This window comes from Thermobia domestica, chromosome 15 (genome assembly GCF_964235325.1).
Source record: "Thermobia domestica chromosome 15, izTheDome1.hap1.1, whole genome shotgun sequence".
Taxonomy (NCBI): domain Eukaryota; kingdom Metazoa; phylum Arthropoda; class Insecta; order Zygentoma; family Lepismatidae; genus Thermobia; species Thermobia domestica.
Window position 1 is genome coordinate 119,197,437 of NC_137468.1, and position 16,053 is coordinate 119,213,489.

At 41.3% G+C, this 16,053-nt stretch overlaps 1 protein-coding gene across 1 annotated transcript in view; it reads left to right on the forward strand.

Annotated features, from left to right (window-relative positions):
* Positions 1 to 16,053, forward strand: part of LOC145671217 (uncharacterized) — a 682,733-nt gene that overhangs the window by 207,535 nt on the left and 459,145 nt on the right. The window lies entirely within an intron of this gene.

Sequence of the window (16,053 nt, forward strand, 5' to 3'; positions counted from 1 at the left end):
TTCCATGCTGCACCTGGTGTATCATGCTGGAACTATGGGTTTGCTGACGGGAGCAGTGTTGTGTCTGCCCTTGTAGGAGCGTGAATTTTCTAATGAGTGTTATCAAATGGCACCGAAAATCAAGCGGTATTGGGAAGGTTATGTAATGACCCTTTTCCGTGCTAAGTTTTCGTACGTATGCATCATAAAGCAGTGTCGGTATAATGGGTTTACAGTCGGGGCGACTACTCCGATCCGTTACAGATAACAGGCTCCTCTTACAAAAGATTCACCTGCGAAAACCATGAGGAGAAGGGCTGGAAGCAAAGTGACACCCGTAGTGCTAAGGGGGATCCATCGATTGGCGTGCCAAGAAAATCCACCAACACAGCGTGATATGGACAAAAGATTACGCCTCGCTGCGTCAACTGTGAACAAAACAGCTTGAAGTATGTGTGCAAGACCCGTGTATGCCACATGCCACCGCGTCAATATTGCCGATCTTAAGACGAACTATATGAAACTGTATGAGAAGTATCTGGCGGGTTCCATACGGAAGAAAGTTGTCACAATGGATCAATAGTACGAAGGCGGTTTGGTAAGTCCGTGCAAAATTGAAAACTACTGCATTTTCAGGGAATAACATTATTTTATTTTTCAACGTAGTCTCCTTTGAGACTGATACACTTCGTCCAACGCTGCTCCAGTTTGTTGATCCCCTCTAAATAATATGATTGGTCCAACTCTGCAAAATAGGCACTAGTTGCTGCAATCACTTCCTCGTTTGCCAACCTGCGTCCCGCCAACCATTTCTTCAGATTGGGAAACAAGTAGTAGTACGAGGGGGGCAAATCTGGCGAATAAGGGGATGCTGAAGAAGTTGGAATTTTAATTCCATCAATTTTGCGGCTACAATGACAGATGAGTGCACTGGGAAATTATCGTGATGGAAAATAACTTTTTTGTGGGCCAATCGTAGACGTTTTTCTTCCAGCTCAGTTTTTAAACGGTCCAATAACGATGAATAATATTCACCCATAATAGTTTTCCCCTTTGCTAAATAGTCGATGAGGATTATGCCTTGAGAATCCTAAAAGACAGTCGCCATCACTTTCCCGGCTGAAGGAACGGTCTTCACCTTCTTTAGTGCAGATTCCCCGCTGGTAATCCATTGTTTGGACTGTGTCTTGGTTTCAGGTGTGTAGTGGTGCAGGGGTGCCCACAAGGGGGGGGGCTATGACGCAAAGTGCGTCATTGAAATATTTGGGGGGGGTTAAAAATCTGTATAAATATGTTTGACGGAATGTAAAAATTAATCGAAAAGAATTTTTTTCATGGAAGAACACCTACGGGTAGACAATTGGGGGGGGTGCGTCATGGACATAAGGGGGGGTGGGCACCACTGTAGTGGTGTATCCACGTTTCGTCCGCAGTGACGAAACGACACTTAAAGTCCTGTGAATTCCGTTGAAACAGCCGCAAACCGTCCTGGGAACACCTCACACGATTTCGTTTTTATCCACTGTGAGCAATCACGGCACCCATCGTGCTGATAGCTTTTTCATGCCCAAGTGTTGATGCAAAATATTATGTACCCTTTCACTAGAGATGCCCACAGCACTAGCAATCTCACGTACCTTCATCGTCTATCATCCATGACCATATTATGAATTTTCTCAATGATTTTTGGTGTAGTGTTCTCGATAGGGCGTCCAGAACGTTCACCGTCACTTGTGCTCATATGGCCACTCCGAAAATTTTGAAACCATTTATACACTGTTCTAATCGAAGGTTCAGATTTACCACAATGTTTATCTAGCTTCTCCTTCGTCTTCTGAGGCGAAGTACTTTTCATAAAATAATGTTTGATCATCACACGAAATTCTCTTTCATCCATGTTTGTGAAATTCACTCGACTTACCCAATTTAACCGCACGCCAAACACAGAGCACTAAACAGATCTGGCTCCCACTTGGTGTATGTTCTTCCAAGAGATGTTACTAACTGACAATCACCTCGGTGCGCATCAGTGTTGCCCTCTCTCGGACTTTGCGCGGACTTATCAAACCGCCCTCGTATGTCCATCTCACTGTTGGTGGTCACATTCCGGCGATCACATACCGTAACATTGACGGCAAGGGTGCAGAAACTTTGTTCCTCAGTGCAGGGAAAGTTTCCCTCGTCGATTTATAGTTGTTACGGGATTCGGACATAAAGGTAAGCTGATGATACGCAAGATAGACAAAAACGTAAAGGTGAATGCAACATACTTCCAAGAATCCATTCTGGCATCTAATCTCCCACAATTGTATTTAATGTACGCGAACTAGATAATGATTCATATGGACAAGGCGTCGAGTCATACCGCCGCAGCATCACTACGTTTTTATCAGGAAATGGCAAAGGAATTAGGAATTCGTGTCATTTCGTCTGAAGACTTTCTGTAAAAATCCCAGATGCCAGTCCAATTGATTTTTGAGCATATGGATATTCAACAGCGTCTTCAACATCGCTGCCCGCGCACCCTGGTGGTCTATGCAAATCTTGCAGGGAGGAGTGGGTAGAATTCCCACGCCTGTCCAGTACTTGGGAATTGCGATACCGAGCGGTAGTCTACAACAAAGGTGTCCACACACATGAGGTCGGCGCTCACGAGTTCGGAACTCACGCTCACTCGACCTCAACCTCACGAAATGACCATGAGGTAAGACTGGTTATGTGAGCGTGAGGTTAGGCTGGTGATGTGAGCGTGAGGTCAGACTAATGATGTGAGCGTGAGGTCGAGTGAGTGTTAGGTCGAAATGAGTTTGTGAGCGTGAGGTTGAGTGAGGTTGGATCAAAGTTGACACCTGGTTCTTCCAATACGAGGGTCACTACGAAAGTTATGAGATGTGAAATAACTTACATACTTAAAATCAATTTAACACTTACATCTTCTCAAAGTATTCACCATTACACTGTACACATTTTTACATCCTCGAAAACCACTTTTGGAAGCAGTGTTGCCAATCTTTTTCTTCAAGTGTTGAAAGTTCATTCTCGTAAGCCACTACAGCTTCTTCACGGCTGCAAAATCTCTTCCCACGCAGGCGATCTTTGATCCTGGGGAACAGAAAAAAATCACACGGGGCCAGGTCGGGCTATACGGCGGATGAGTCATAAGTTTGACCTCCGTAATTCTAAAAACTGAATTGTGATGTGTGCGGACGCGTTGTCATGATGAAGCAGGATCTTACGCAATCCAGTTCTTGGACGCCGTTCCCGAAGCTTCTGCAACACTTTTGTTAGGCAAACAGTGGTGTACCACTGAGCAGTAACAGTCCTTTGTTCTTCAAGTGGAATAGTTGCAACATGGCCAGATTTGGAGAAGAAAGTTGCGACCATCTTTTTCCCCACACTTCGCGGTCGCTTCATTTTCGTGTGGAAAGATCCAAACTGTAGATTGGCGTTTATTTTCAGGGTCAAATTCATAGATCTAAGTCTCATCACCAGTAACAATGTCAGAGACGCGCCGAGAATTGCCTCCATCAAATCTTGGAAGCATTTCTTCACACCATTCCACACACATGCGCTTCTGCTGTTCAGTCAATGTGTGAAGCACCCAACGAGATGAAGCCTTCCTGAGCCGAAGATGATCATGGAGAACTTTTGTTACTGCTGGCGATCCAATGTTCACTGTAGATTCAATGTCCTTGAAAGTTGTTCGAGGATTTTCTCGAATCATTTGTTCCACAGCGGCAATGTTTTCATCTGACACAGCTGGTGCCGGCCGTCCAGTTCTCTCTTCATCTTTAAGCGATATCCGGCCTCCTCTGAATTCACCAAACCACCGAAAAATTGTAGCATGGGAAGGAGCAAGGTCCCTAAATACCCCCTTGCAAACGGTCAAGGCTTTGTGTCTCGTTCAAACCACTTTTGAAATCGTAAAGGATCATTGCCCGAAAATGTTCCCTTTCGAGCTCCATTCTAGACAGCCGAATACTCCTCACATCAACAAATTGTGAAAACGATACGATCACGCCGATAAGTGAGGCAAGTTGAAACTTGCTTCGCTTCTTCGCTCTGGATACCACTACCGAACACAATTGTTGGAATTCAAATACTGTGCCAAACAATGCGTATCTCAAAACTTTCGTAGTGAGTGCTCTCAACGGGTCGGGTTGGGTCGGGTTGAAGACCGACCCGACCCGACCCGTGATCCGAATTAACTGACCCGACCCGATGACCCGACCCGACTGACCCAAACCGTGATCCGACCTGATTGACCTGACTCGACAACCCGACCCGAATAACCCGACCCGACAACCCGACCCGAGCTGACCCGATTGACCCGACCCGACAACCCGACCAGACAACCCGACCCGAGATGAGCGACTGACCCGACCCGACCCGACCCGAGCTGACCCGATCCGAGTCGGGTCGGGTCGGGTCACGGGTCGGGTCGGGTCAACCCGATCCGTTTGAGAGCACTATGGTCACGACACTGGGTGAACGCCGGACCACGTGTACCGAAATCTTACACATTAACCACTAGCTAGATCAAGCGGGGGATTTGTATATGCATCTTAATGAATATTTGGCACTTTTGAGGTTTGGTTATTTCTTTTTATAACTGATACCAATATCCGTCGTGGGAGAAATTTATTTATTTATTTATTTATTTATTTATTGCTTTAGTTCTATGTGACGAAATTTTTAGTCAAGGTCAGTGTTCTCACCTGCTTGGACGGCAGGGGGTCTTCTCGGAAGGCAGTAGCAAGAGTCTCTTGGCGGAGACAAAAGGAAATCGTTTAACTACAATGATAAGGGTTGAGGAAACAGGAGAACACCTGTGATTTTTTCCACCCCTCAAACTTTCATTCCAAAATAGGTTCTAATGTTTCCGGAACGCGTGCCACTTTGATTTTTCTTTCTCGGTAATTAAAACGTATTTTACAGTATATATAGTTGCAAGTAAGAAGATACATAATATGAATTTTGTAATTCAAAATTTAAAAATGCAGTACGATATTTAATTATAAAGTACTAATTTTATTTCATCACTTTCAGCAACAAATGGAATTCAAACAATTCGCTCTCTGGGTCTTGGTCATCAATACTGCGTCTTATTCTTTGTCTTGCAGTCAAGTCTTGGTCCTGCATTTCGTAGTCTTGGTGGTCTTTCATGCTATACAAGAGCCAAGAATGCTCGCCACATTGGCACAAATGAAGACCAAGTGTGATTTTGATTATGGTCTTTCATACTATACGGAAAGCAAGAAAATATGCTCATCGCTACTTGGTGATCACCAAAACAAGGCCAAGAGCAAGATTAGTATGCAATACGTCTTGCATATCCAATCATTATCTTGTTCTTGTATCGATGTCCTTGGGCTTGGTGAAATAAAATGAAATATTCAGTTTAAGGTCCCTCGATTCTGCACCGAGGCTAAGGGATACGGTGACCATGAGAAATGAATGAAATGGTGGAATGAAGAAAGTGGGAGGAAACAGGAGAACCCCGAGAAAACCCACTACACGGCGTTTCTCCACCACAAAGCCTACTTAGCACAAGCTGGGATCGAACCATGGACACCATGCACCAGAGATGAATTCTCTACCACTGAGCCATCGCAGCCCCGCTTGGGCCTGGTCGTCCATAACCAATCTTTCTTTTGGCTTTGCTTAAACAACTTCTAGTTTTGTTCTAAATCCAGACTCCATATTGGCGTAGATATTAATATTACAGTCGATTGGTAAAATCAATCTTCCACATTTACAAATTAAAGTACACACAAGTACAAAAATACGCATTTACCATAAAAACACTAGCTGCAAGTGTTCAAAATAGATTTATGGCTTCTATAAAATCAATTGAAAATTGCTATTTTTAATTAGGCAGCTAGTGAAAAACAGCAGCTTTCGACTCCAGCCGAGCTTAAGCTCAACCTAAACTCAGTTGACCAAAGTGAACTGACCCGACTGACCCGACCCGATAACCCGACCCGATTGACCCGACTCGACAACCCGACCCGAGCTGACCCAATTGACCCGACCCGACAACCCGACCCGAATAACCCGACCCGAGCTGACCAGATTGACCCGACGCGAGTAGCCTGACCCGACAACCCGAACCGAGCTGACCCGACTGACCCGACCCGAGTCGGTCGGGTTACGGGTCGGGTCGGGTCATGTCAACCCGACCCGTTTGAGAGCACCAGTAGTGACCCTCATAGCAGGGAGAAGTATTTTGAAAACACTGTAGATTTTTTGTTCTCTACACAAAAAAAGCTTCTTTTTCTCTATCTGAAGATAACACCTGCTGTGAAACGACCATGGGTAAGCAGGGAGTATTTTTTGTCCGCTACCTTTTTTTTTTCTTTTTTTTGGTTGGCCAAATTGGCATAGAAGTTTTGGTCTCTTTGTGATCAGGTATTTCTTAGAAGCAAGCTTAGAAAATAATCATGGAATGCCTTGATGTTTTGTCAGGCACACTGGTGCCGCACAGTGGAGTATTTGGCCTCGAAATCTGGTCAAGAATATTCATCATTTAGTATCATAAAATAACCGATTAAATTGTTTTGTATGTACCTACATTTTTAGAGATACATTACCGCCAAAACTGGTTTGAATATTTTCCTTTGTCCCCTTAACTATAGTTTTCTCTTGTGATTTCGCTTGCCATTGTTTAATAGGAATTTTGTAGGCTGAGGCAGTGTTTTATTTACGAAGTTTCTAGAGGGGAGGGGAATCTTGAATCTTGGATTTGCAGTTAACCACATAAGAATTTCAGCCCTATCACGCCCTCGGCCGAGGGGAGCCCATCTCTCCAATTACTTGGGCGCAATTTTAACCCGAATATACTATTCGCCCCCTAAACCAGAGTGCTTAAATTCTTAGCGAGATTCCCCCTCCCCAATCAGTTTCCACACTGGTTTGCATATCGAATACATTGCAGGCTTCATCACTTAGTAGCTCTTGTCCATTCTTTCTAAACAGGATCAGTCTATACAGTATTTTCTTCCACCTTCCGTCATAGTCTTATCCTTACAAGCCACATTCATTCGCTTTCACAGTTGCCGTTATTAAAAGGAAAATTATAGTATAATTAACAATGCGATTCTGTCATTTTGAAAGAAAATACGCACTCCCCCCAAAAAACTCTAACGGATGCAACCGTTACAGGGTGGGCCATAAGTCCCTTACCACCCCTTGTAAAATCCGTGTTCTTGGAAAATAGTGAACAACAACCATGTTGTAACACAGTAGTCCGAGGCGGAAGTCGGGTTGTGATGCTGACCAAGATGGCAGCCATCTTGAAATCCACCATCTTGAATTCACGTCAAGATTTTTAAATAGGAACATGGTCATGTGGCACACCTTTTCAGGCGAGACAATGGTGAAATCGGTTTGTTCATATCTTAATTTGTTCAAAAGTTACAGGCATTTCAAATTGCTAATTTTACCGTACTGTTTCTGTTGTTGCAGGTGAATAATTATGACGCTAACGACAGCAGAGAGAAGGAGTGGATAAGGGCATGGAGAAGAAGGATTGCAAGGGCGGTAGCAGCTGAATTCAATGCCAGGCACCCAGATCGACATCCTGTGTCCCATGTTAGTGTCGCCCAACTCTTCCAGTAGTTCATGAATACTGGTTCAATAGCAGATAAACCCAGGTGTGGAAGACCGACGACCGAAACAGATGAGGCCACATCAGTACCAGTGCTGGCATCATTTGCTACATCATCACACCGCAGTACCCGTCGTCTGTCCATGGAATGTGGTGTCAGCCGTACATCCATCAGACGTATCTTGCAGAAAAGCAAGTAGCATCCATACAAATTGCGACTTCAATATGATCTATCTGAAGATGACCCTGATCGTCGTGTGGAATTTTGCGACTGGACCCTTGCACAGTTGCAAACGGATCCCACATTCCACACAAAAATTTTATTTTCCGATGAGGCCAATTTTTATGTCACTGGGGAAGTAAATAAGCAAAACTGTCGCTATTGGTCCCCGACAAATCCTCAGTCAAAATGGTAGGTACAGACAAATTAATGGTGTGGTGTGGTCTATGGGGCACCAAATTAATTGGTCCATTCATCATTCCTGGTACCCTCACTGCTGAACGGAATTTGGATATGTTGCGAGGATCTCATCCTCCCTTCCATATTGTCCGAGGACGGCACATTTCCACTCTTTTTCCATCAGGATGGTGCCCGTCCGCATTACGGATTACAGGTCCGTATCTATCTGGATGAACAATTTCCTGGACGTTGGATTGGGTGCCGTGGTCCCATTGAATGGCCAGCACGATCACCAGATCTGACGCCCTTGGATTTTTATCTGTGGGGTCATCTGAAGGCAAAGGTATACGCCGAAAAGATCCGGGATCTTGAACAGCTGGAAGAACCCATATTTGGAGCCTGTGCTGATATCTCACAAGAAACTCTTTTAAGGGTCATGAATAATTGGGTTGAACGACTTACCTTGTGCATAACTCGGAATGGGGCCACGTAGAGCACGCGCTCCGCCATGCGTGACAGGTAAAATTAGCAATTTGAAATGCCTGTAACTTTTGAACAAATTAAGATATCAACAAACCGATTTCACCATTGTCTTTGTCTTTAAATTCTAGCTTAAAATAATGTGCCACATGACCATATTCCCATTTAAAAATCTTGACGTGAATTCAAGATGGCCATCACGATCCGACTCCCCCCCCGGCCTACTAAGTTACTACATGATTGTTGTTCACTACACGAACACGGATTTTACAAGGGGTGGTTGGGGACTTATGACCCACCCTGTAGAATTTACATATTTTCTGGGCGAGTATTTGAGAGACATTATTACATCTTGATAAGTATACCTATATAGAATTTCATATACACAGACTATTTATATACTTGGAAATAAAATTCATATAGTTAGCAAGTAATTGTTTCTGTATAAATATAACTACACAAAACAGTCATAAATAAATGTTTTGTATTGCTAGGGTAAATGTGCCAGTCCTCGACCACTTAATTCATTTTCGTATAATCTTTAATCGTTGTTAAGAGAGCGGAACAACTTGCTCTCTTAACTAAGGAGGATGCAACTAGCTCACATGTATTCCTAATTTCGTCTATATTTTATCCAAAAGGGAGATAACTTGTACAATCTATGTAATATTAGTCGGACAAACACCGATGATTGATATTTATTTTTAGTGTTCGACCCAGGTCCCGATTAAATGTTTTGCCACCCCTTAGACCCAAAAGCGTTTGGTCCGCTACCATTTTTTTCGTTGGTAAACTTGACATAGAAGTTTTAGTTTCTTTGTCATCAGGTATTTCTTAGAAGCAAGTAGAAAATAATCATGGAATGTCTTGATGTTTTGTCAGGCACACTGGTGCCGCACAGTGCAGTATTTGGCCCCTTAGTCCAAAGGACAAAATTTTCAACAATACAAAATAATCATATAGAAAAAAGCTTATTTTATAAATATCTTCGTTTTTGTACAAATTTTAATGCATTTTCACTTTGTATCCTGTAAAGAAAGATTTGAATTATTACAAATTCATTTTTTAAGTAAATTTACAGAAAATGATTAACTTGAATTTTACAATACGAGCTAGTTCAATAATACAAGAAATTCCGAATTCGACTTTTCGACTCTACGTAATAGTTTTAATATTGAAACTACCGAGAGTGTTTCTAAAATGACCAGAATAACAGTTTGGACCGTTGAAATTTATCTAGATAGAGATTGGTAAGGTGGCAGATGTCGAGTGTCATATGCGAGAAAGAACTTAGGGAATTGGGCGAAGACCATCATACGGACCGGCCTCTATGGAAATGTCTACTACAAATATAAGGTTAAAATTTCACTTAACTTCGACCAATGATTCAAACCATAGATTTGCAAAATCAGTTATTACTTGGAGAACTTCATTTTTACTTCTATTATTATTATTATTATTATTATTATTATTATTATTATTATTATTATTATTATTATTATTATTATTATTATTATTATTTGGTCTAGGAATTAATTCGTGCGGTTGGTACGCACACATTGAAGCTGTAGTACAAACACAAAATACATAAATACCTTAAGAAAAATATTGTCCATCGCTAGCCACCACTTTCGCCCATCTGTCAGGCAGTGTACGGATTCCGTGGCGAAAGAAGTCCTCATCCTTGGAAGCGATCCAGTCAGAGACCCATGTTTCGATATCTTCTGAAGAAGTAAACCCTGTCCAATCAAATCGTTGTTCATGCAATCGAACAAGTAGTAGTCCGAAGGAGCAACGTCTGGTGAATACGGCGGGTGGGGTAAAACTTCCCATCCGACATCTTCTAAATAGGTTTTGACCGGTTTTGCGACATGTGGGCGAGCGTTATCATGTTGAACAATAAGTTTATCATGTCTGTTCTCCCATTCTGGTCGTGTTCTGGCCAGAGCTTGCTTCAAACGCATTAATTGTCGTCGATAACGTTCTCCATTCATAGTTTCACCCGGTTGAAGCAGCTCATAGTACACCACACCTTTCATATCCCACCATATGCACAGCATATCCTTTGCACAGTGAATATCTCGTTTTGGTTGTGATGGACCTGGTTCACCTGGTTTCACCCAGGCCTTTTTTCGTTTAGGGTTCTCGTAATGGATCCACTTCTCATCACCCGTAATAATTCGATGCAGAAACCCCTTTCTGCTCTGTCGTTGAAGCAGCAATTCGCAAATGGTTTTTCGTCTTTCAACGTCTCTGTCTTTCAATTCATGTGGAACCCAATGTGATATCTTTTGAATCATTCCCATGGCTTTCAAGCGTTTGGAGACTGTTGTTTGATCAAAGCCTAATGCTGCTGCAAGTTGTTCCTGCGTTTGACACGAATCCTGCTCGAGCAATGCTGTCAATTCTTCGTCTTGAAATTTTTTTGGCTGTCCAGCTCGCTCTTGGTCTACCAAGCCGAAATCACCACTTCTAAACCGTGCAAACCACTTCTGACACGTTCGCTCAGCTAGAGCATGGTCACCATACACTTCCACCAAAATACGATGACTTTCAGTCGCACTTTTCTGCATGTTAAAGTAATGCAGCAGGACACCCCGCAAAAACACTTTATCAGGCACAAATTGCGCCATGTTCACTTAACTACAAACTGGTGTTGTTGACGCTTTAATCCACTGCCCTATACTACGAACGATACGCGATGACAGGGGTTTGCAACACATGTGTGGATACACGGAACTGTGGGACGCTCCGTTCGTTGCGCTATCTCTTGTCTACCCGCACGAATTAATTCCTAGAACAAATATTAGTATTGAACTTTGACTTTTTGGGGTCCACGGTGGCTCAGTGGTAGAGCGTTCGTCTCTGGTGCGTAAGGACCAGGGTTCGATCCCAGCCCCTGCCAAATGGACTTTGTGGGGGACAAACATCGTGCGCGTGTGTTTTCTCGGGGTTCTCCCGTTTTCTCCCACTTTATTCATTCCACGATCTTCTTTATTTTCTCATCATCACCGTGGCCTAACCGGCGTATGCGTGGGACGTTAAACTCAAAGATTTCATTTAGAATGGAGGGTTACGAGAGATGACAACTATTCTTAGATCTCTAACCAGATTCGAAAACCTACTTCTCGCTAGTTCTTTCCTTTTTTGCAATATGTATTGAATCCGCAAATTGTAATGTACTTCTATCATTTCCGATTTCGGTGGAAAGATAAGGATGGTAACTAGAGGTATTCTTGGGATGTTTAATTGATTGCAGAAAAGAAAAACCAAACAAAAAAAAGCCGCTTATCTCTATTACAGTTTTTACTTTATAGTGATCAACGTTAGAACCTGACGTGGTTCATTTCTGCCACTTTCAGTTTGAATAGAAGGTTAAGAGTGAAGGTGAGAACTTTTCTTAAAAAACTAAAGGTGTCTTCCATTTCAACTCAGGCAAAAAAATATAAAATTGTACCATCACCATCTCAGATATTGTTGAAACTTTTTTTATAGCAACTAGACATCTTTTTAAGAGACCCATATTTTTTTGTTTTGTCGAAAAAAATTTTCCTGCCAAGTAATGGGCCATCAAAGACGGGGGGTACAATTTATGAATTGTAGAAGACAAGGAAAATGGTCAATTTCGGAGCCTCACCATTCGGCTATGGAGACAGGTAGAGTTATAATTCTTGTTGTGGTATGTACATAGAGATATAAATAAACTATATTTTATTATAGTTTGGTTTGCGCATGCGTATCTTTTTGTACATAAATTAACAAATGAACGTCAATTTATCTGAAAAGTCGAAATTTGCGAATTTTTTTCGAGCACTTCCGGTTCGAATTTTAAAATTCTGTTTTCACGATTGGTAAGACCTAGTTACTCGCTTTCCGAAAAAAAATTTGTATCGCTTCTGTGGTCAACCGTTTTGTCGCAAAAAATTCGAGAAATTGTAAAATTTTCAAAAATCGCCATTTTTGGGCGCCATTTTCTCGAAAACACCATTTTTTTAAATTCTGAAATTTTGTCAGATGGTTCAACTTTACCTGAATAATAAACACACCAAATATCATTCTCGACCAATGCTTCATGGATTAACTGCAGCCTTTTAAAGTTAGCGAAGTTTCGCTAATTTTGATGTCACAGTTAGCAACACTGGGAACAATAAAAGTGCAATGATTTGATTATGTTTGTGGTTCACATTTATTAAATGAAGAATAAAAGGTTTTCTTGGTTGTTTTTTTATTATTATTTTGATTAAAAAGGCTCTCTGACAGTAAAATGAGCCTCCCTCTACTCCTCCGTTTTCTTAAACTGAAGTAATCTGAGGTGGAAATTACGATTACGAAACACACAAATTTCAAGTTCACTTACTTAAAATGGTCTTCGGAAACAAAATTTCACTGATTTTTTTTTGTTTGTTTGTTTTTTACATGGACCAATCATTTGCTTGGTTGTTGTCTTCTTTGCTAATAGCATGTAACCGTGCAGATGCTCCAATAGATGTTGGTTCACTCATAACTCATCCAGGAGTGGATCTAGGGGGACGATTGCCGCCCCCCTTCCCCCCAGAAGAAGAAACTTTCTTATTTATATACTAGCAGCGTTCACCCCGCTTCGCTGCGGTCACCCCGGAACGCAATAAACTTTGTTACTTAGATAATTTTTACTTTTTCGCTTTCAAGTGATTTATAGCGCCTGTCAGTTATGTTAACCCGCCGAGTCACAGGGTCATGCGGGTTGCATATAAATACGTTTATTTTTATACCTATGATGAACTAATAACAAAGGATTTGTACGTATGGACACCTGAATGGTCAATTATCTCAAGACACTGGTAATTGAAAATTAAAGTGATATGATAAAAACCATCTAGGGTCCACATCCTAACAACCCCCCAAAAATGAAAGAAATCGGTTCACCCGTATTAGCGTGATGAGCGGACAAAGGATTTTTTTTACGTATTGACACCTGATTGGTCAATTATCTCAAGACACTGGTAATTGAAAATTAAAGTGATATGATAAAAACCATCTAGGGTCCAAATCCTAACAACCCCCCAAAAATGAAAGAAATCGGTTCAGCCGTATTAGCGTGATGAGCGGACAAAGGATTTTGTGCGTTCTCTTTTATATATATAGATAAATAAAACCCATCCCAGAGTTTGGAGCTCTTAATAGTAGCTCTAAGTAGCAGTATTACAATCCCCCCCTCCCAGAAGTCCGTCCTGGATCCGCCCCTGCGTAGCACATTGTCGATAGTCACAAAACACTCATTTTCACTTCTCTTATGCTCTTCTGGAAACCTGTACCCTGCTGAAGGTTCATGTGGAAGCATAAACAGCACTTAAACTTCACGTAATTCATAATTTATTCATAATATTTCTGCTACGCACCACTGGTTATCATACGTATATGTATATAACAAAAGTTCCTTTTTGCAGATTTCTTAAATCTACACTTTGAATTGCAAAAGTTCGATTTTGGGGGAAATATGAAGTTAGTTCATGGTGACCCGTTACTACCATAAAAACTTCGCAATTTTCCGAAAGCCAAAGATAACTTCGTTGAATACCAGTTACCGGTCGCATACTTTCCCTTTTTTCTTGCGGAAGTCGTCGAATTCAGTTCCAGGTAACAAAACGAGAGTAATACCCGGAGTTTGTACTTGCACTATACTCACGAATTCTCCTGCGGTTTTAGTGGGGACGCGGTGGCTCAGTGGTAGAGCGTTCACTTCCAGTGCTTGGGATCCCTGGTTCAATCCCAGCTCGTGCCGTTCTGCATTCCACCATTTCATTCATTTCTCATAATCACCGTCTCCTTTAGCCTAACCGGGATAACCGTGGAACGTAAAACTTAAAGATTTCATTTCATTTTTTCTTCAGCGGTTTTAATACTGTGTGTCTGTTTTAGCCTAAGGCTATGGCGCGTTGCCACCCCCCCCCCTTCCCCACTACCGTCGTAGAGACCCTTGCATGGCCGGTTTCACTGCAAAAACACTGCTTTATCGGACCTGTCTGCATCTCGAACATCTGAAAGCGATTTTTAAAGTGGGATGCAGCACCATCAGAAATCACTGACACGGTTTGGGAAATTGTAGACACCTATCTTCACATATTCAAACCTTTTTCTATAAAATATATTTTCGCTTTTCTTCGAGTATGTTTAGAATCTTGTCTATGACTATGAGTACATGTTTTACCGTCGTTTATTACAACAAAACTGTCAATTGTTTCAATATTTCGCTGATAACTCTGAATTTCACTTTGCAGAAAAACAGTCCAGTTTTTAACGAAGTCCACATGAAGTAAAATAGAATTTGTATCTTGAAATTTTCTACGGTGGTTTTCGGTAGCAATTGATTCTCTTTGGATTTTCTTGATGTAGTCATTAATTACAATTCTTACAGTTAAACCGGCAATGTACGATACGAAAACAGAAAGTGGCACAGTTTTTTTTTAACGAGATCATTATTCTCCCATATGGCATACGTAACCACTTTCATTTTCATCAGGATCAATAATTAAAGACACCACACTTATTTCTTCCACTACAGGACATTCACCTACTAAAGGAAATAGGTCACTCATGACAGCTTCAATACAGGTTGCACCTTTGATTTGTAGCAACGCAGTAGCAGCTAACTTAAAATTTGCACAATACACACACACACACTTCCCTCTCAGGTTGCGGACTGACACACTTTAGTCGAATACTATAAAATTCCGAGTGACCCATTTTTATGCTGGGATTGTTCTGTTTAAAAATTCAGTAAATTTCTTTGGAACGCGTAAGAAAACGTTTAGATTTTTTTTAACTTTTTGTTATTTTTCGATCACTGTAATGACGTCGCACTTAATTGAGACTTTGTCTGGAGCATTCCAAATCATACTGAGGTAATAGTTTAGGCCTTTTATAGATCATCAGAATTCATTGGATGGCCATTTCAAGTAAACTTAAAATTTGTGTGTTTGGTAATCGTAATTTCCACCTCAGATTACTTCAGTTTAAGAAACCGGAGGAGTAGGGGGCGCTTTTTTTACTATTTCAGAGAGCCTCTTTGTTCAAAATAATAAAAAAACAGCCAAGAAGACCTTTTATTCTTCATTTAATGAATATGAACCACAAACATCATCAAATCATTGCACTTTTATTGTTCCCAGTGTTGCTAACTGTGACATCAAAATTAGCGAAACTTCGCTAACTTTAAAAGGCTGCAGTTAATCCATGAAGCATTGGTCGAGAATGATATTTGGTGTGTTTATTATTCAGGTAAAGTTGAACCATATGACAAAATTTCAGAATTTTAAAAAATGGTGTTTTCGAGAAAATGGCGCCCAAAAATGGCGATTTTTGAAAATTTTACAATTTCTCGAATTTTTTGCGACAAAACGGTTGACCACAGAAGCGATACAAAATTTTTTTCGGAAAGCGAGTAACTAGGTCTTACCAATCGTGAAAACAGAATTTTAAAATTCGAACCGGAAGTGCTCGAAAAAAATTCGCAAACTTCGACTTTTCAGATAAATTGACGTTCATTTGTTAATTTATGTACAAAAAGATACGCATGCCCAAACCAAACTATAATAAAATATAGTTT